General features: G+C 38.5%; 1 protein-coding gene and 1 long non-coding RNA gene across 2 annotated transcripts in view; both read left to right on the forward strand.

The window, feature by feature from the left end:
- Positions 1–5,000, forward strand: part of LOC115219947 (uncharacterized protein C22orf15-like) — a 212,869-nt gene that overhangs the window by 118,395 nt on the left and 89,474 nt on the right. The gene's annotated exons all lie outside the window — the stretch shown is intronic.
- The window catches only part of LOC118766378, a 21,006-nt gene that overhangs the window by 1,366 nt on the left and 14,640 nt on the right, over positions 1–5,000 (forward strand). The gene's annotated exons all lie outside the window — the stretch shown is intronic.

A 5,000-nucleotide genomic window follows, 5' to 3' on the forward strand; every position in this document is an offset into this window, starting at 1 on the left:
TTTATATAGGTGTGTGTCTATGCATGCATAAAAATCTGTGTATTATAACAGCATTATATTTATATATGTGCGTGTGTGTATGTGTGCATATATGCGTATAGAAACGTCTGTGCGCGCAGTTATACATTTGTTCTGTTCCCTTTTAGTTCCTTTTGTTCTCTTCTCGGTCATTGAAACGGACTTGTTTAATGTCCCTTTCTCGAATGATTTTCATCTAAGCACAGATTGTACAACCACTTTGAACCGATCGCTTTGCGTAGCTAAATACGCTGTAGATAAAAATGCAGTCATAGAATAAGCTCTATTTATTTCTTGTACTAATAAAACCTCTTGTATGACCAAATGCACAACATATTCTGATTGATTATGGCAGATTAAGCATTGTCCGAGTCGTTGCTCTATAAAAGCAGTGGAGGGCACTGCTGTGCTACGCTTTCTAAACTAGGTTAAATTGGTAACGACGGGAATTTCTTCATCAAATTGGAAGATATATATACATATGTACACATACACACACACACACACACACACACACACACACATACACACACACACATACACACACACACACACACATATATATATATATATACACATCCGTATATATACGTCAGGCTCTAACTTCTGAAATAATCCTCTTGGTCGGGGGTCTTTAACTTGAAGGAATGTTCCCAAGTCTAGTGTAGTGAGGCTGAATCTGAAACCACATAAAACCAACCTTTTCACCACTAAACCACGTAAAGCGAACCTTTTCACCACTAAACCACGTAAAGCGAACCTTTTCACCACTAAACCACGTAAAGCGAACCTTTTCACCACTAAACCAACATAAAGCGAACCTTTTCACCACTAAACCACGTAGAACGAACCTTTTCACCATTAAGCCACGCCTGCCCCTTTTTTTGAAATCCGTAATCTAAGCCACCGTATTTGCTTATAGTTTTGGAAAGAAAATATAATTTATATTTTGCAAGTCCCTAAGCACTTTATTGCGCTGCTCCAAATTGATGTCTACTCATTGAGATGTTTCAATAAAGTATAATACTTAACTCACATTAGAAATTTAAAATGAAACAGAAAGCTTTATTGATCTTCGAGTTCTGCGGTGATCTGTGAGAATATTATTAGAATTTAAAACCATTAAGTGATCGATTAAAGAGAACTAATTAAATCTTAATGAAATAAAGATACGAAGATCAAAGAAGGATGTCTTTACCATTAGAAGAAGTTAAAATAGAAGGATGTGTGATTGTAATGAATGGAAAAACAATTTAATGCGAAACTTTTGAAGAAATAATTTTGGGGTAACGTTGTCAATGGCGTAAAATATCTTTCGTGGGGAAATTTAGTAACACAAGGCAGAAAAGTGGTGGTAAGTTCTTGCGTCAGTTCCCCCTCTCAATCTCTGGTCGTGAAATATGACCGTCGCATCGTCAGTGTTCTCTTGGGTACTAATACAAGGTGACAACCAAGCTTGCTGCTGGCACCATCCCTAAAACCATAAAGCCTAACCCTAATACATGGAAAGTAATATTGGTTTCAAGTTTTGGCACAAGGTCTGCAATTTCGAGCGTGGTCGGGTGGGTAAGACGCTTACATCGACTCTGTGCTCATAGCCCTAGCTGGTGGGGGTGCTTGCCTCCCCTTCGCAAATATATGGACACAGGAAATGTGTCAAAGCCGACAGGAAGCGTCGATGCTTCCTAGGGCTAAATAGCGGTGTTGTAATTCCCTTTACGGGACTGTCACGTTATGTTGACGGTATACAACCACTCTATCGCTCCACCACCGCTCATGTCTCTCTGAGACATTTAGAAATTCAATATTTCTAATTTCGCTGATTAATCTATCGACCCCGAAAGAATGAAAAGTTAAGTTCGGTGGAATTTGAACTCAGAACGTAGCAAGAGACGGACTGCCACTGAGCGTTTTCCCCGGTTCCCTAACGATTCTGCCAGCCTCCGCTGCTTTACGCACGGAAACTAACATCGCAGGGTGGTGAGTTGGCAGAAACCGGTAGCACGCCGGACAAAATGTTTAGCAGCATTTCGTCCGCTGCTTCGTTCTGCATTCAAATCCCGTCCAGGTCGACCTTGCCTTTCATCGTTTCGGAATCGCTAAAATAGTTATCTCTGAGGTCGATGCAATAGACTAACTCACTCCCCACAAATTGCTGGCTTTGTGCCACAATTTGCAATAAAAAAAAATAGAAAGCACATTCAGACGCACGACACACACGCACTTGTGTCTGTATAAGATTTATATAAAGAGAGTGTGAGAGCTTTTAAATAGATGTCAAAACAAACGCGTTATTTGGTTTATTTTCCATTTACAAGGCATAATGCACGTTTCTAAATTCCTTTCTCCATTGTGTCATAGACAGTCCAGACCTAACATAAATTTCAAAACCAAAATATCCGATTCCAACACTCATATCTTCGCACAATATCGCAGAATAAAAATGTTATTGTCTTTAGGAAAAAAACCCACCTATCCTCTAAAACGAAAATAAAAACATTTATAGAACGGCTTTTGTCCAAATACGATGTCATTCACAGATGATAAGATTAGCGTAAGGAAGCTTATGTTAAATATCTACTTTTCTACTCTAGGCACAAGGCCCGAAATTTTGCCGGAGGTGACCAGACGATTAGATCGACCCCAGTACTCAACTGGCACTTAAGTTATCGACCCCAAAGGGATGAAAGACAAAGTCGACCTCGGCGGAATTTGAACTGAGAACGCAACGGCAGACGAAATACCTATTTCTTTACTACCCACAAGGAGCCAAACACAGAGAGGACAAACAAGGACAGACCGAGGGATTAAGTCGATTATATCTACCCTAGTACTGGTACTTAATTTATCGACCCCAAAGGGATGAAAGGCTAAGTCGACCCCCGCGGGATTTGAACTCACAACGTAACGGCAGATGAAATACCTATTTCTTTACTACTCACAAGGGGCTAAACACAGAGAGGACAAACAAGGACAGACAGACGGATTAAGTCGATTACATCGACTCCAGTGCGTAACTGGTACTTAATTTATCGATCCCGAAATAATGAAAGGCAAAGTCGACCTCGGCGGAATTTGAACTCAGAACGTAGCGGCAGACAAAATACCGCTAAGCTTTTTGCCCGGCGTGCTAACGGTTCTGCCAGCTCGCCGCCTTCAACGCCTTGGCAAAGTCGAGATATATCACATCCATATTTGAATGGTTGAGCTGTTGTTTTAGTACCCAGTCGAAGTGCTGTAGTAGCTGTGTTAGGCAGCTCCGTCCAGGACGGAAACCATGTTGCGTGTCTGTAAGCAAGTCATTTTCCCCTGGGAATGAGGTCAGTCTTTTTCTGAAAATGCGTTAATAAGTAGCATCTGATCCATGCTAGCATGGCTAAGTAGACATCTTGCTGGCATGTGAGGTCAGAGAGATCAGTCTGGAGTTTATAGCATCTACTCTGCTTCCTCCTTTGTGGACCCGACAGATTATTCCTTCTTTTAACATTTGAAGGAAATGTACCGCATTCAAGAGAACTCTGGAAAAGCATTTGCAGGGGTTTTGCAAGGGTTTTCTTGCACGTTTTTAACAGAAATGCTGGGAGTCCCATCGGGGCTTGTTGCGGAGTTTGGATTTATCTCATTAATGACCGACAATAGGGTCTTCTGTAGGGTCAATGTAACTGATGGTCACCTTTTTCTCTTGTAGGTTAGAGGTGTTGAAAAGCTCATCAGGTCTGCTTCTTTTCATGTTTTCTGGTGGGAAGGTGAAAACACTTCGCAATTGTTTATTGAGTGCTTGACTTACACACACACACATGCAAGCATACACACACACACACATATATATATACGTATATATATATATATATATATATATATATATAAATATATATATATATATCTACAACCATATATACATATATATATATATATTTACACACACACACACATATACATACATATTTATATATACATATACATACTTACATATATGTATATATATATATATACATACATACATACATATTTATATATATATGTGTGTGTGTGTGTGTGTGTGTGTGCGTGTGTGTGTGTATGTAATTGCTCTACCGATTCACTTTAGTCGTCTAGTTTCCTTCAACATTAAAAATTCTCATATTTCAACGAAAGAAAGTAAAGTTATATGTTCCTCGAATTACATACTTAATTGTTTCCCATTAATTAAAAGCACATATTTCTTTACTCTAAATTCATTTGAGTTAAATACCGCCCCTCTTTGATGTTCGAATCTTCATCTTCATTATGTTGCAATTAGTTCTCTTTAATTGTTCCATTAATGCTTTCAACTGTTAATAAATAACATTCTTACAGAACCCCCTTTTGCTCAAACATTGATTTAACTGTCTCATATAAGTTAAGTTAACCCTACAGTTTTAAGAAACTTCTTCAAGAAGCTCTTATATATATATAAGCGTATCTAAGAGATACCACCATGCTCTTAGATACTCTTATTTATAATTTTTATAAATATTATAAGCTATCAGGTTTGTCTTCCCATGCTTCTCCTTGATTTGATCGCTATTTAAAATAATGGTCTTATCCCTATCTATCTATCTATCTATCTATCTATCTATCTATCTAACTCTCTCTCTCTCTCTCTCTCTCTCTCTAACTCTCTCTCTCTCTCTCTATATATATATATATATATGTGTGTGTATACGAGCAAAACGCCCCCCGTCCAATGGACGGTGCTGCGTTGTCAAACAGTTAAACCAAATTATCTCAAAACAACGTTTCGAACCGTCCCATAGGCCTCCCCTTTGAGAAACACTGATTTAACCTAAATTTGAGACACCAGCAAAAGAAGAAATAAAGATAGACTTTTCTTCTATTCCAAAGAAAATTAATTTTATTCACACAAATATGCAACCGAAAATTTTAAAGTACCGGTAATGATAAGGCTGTTGACTGGGAGAACACAAACATGGTTTAAACAGTAAGCTTTACAGGAAAGAAAC

Source organism: Octopus sinensis, linkage group LG15, assembly GCF_006345805.1.
Source record: "Octopus sinensis linkage group LG15, ASM634580v1, whole genome shotgun sequence".
In the NCBI taxonomy this organism is placed as follows: Eukaryota; Metazoa; Mollusca; class Cephalopoda; order Octopoda; family Octopodidae; genus Octopus; species Octopus sinensis.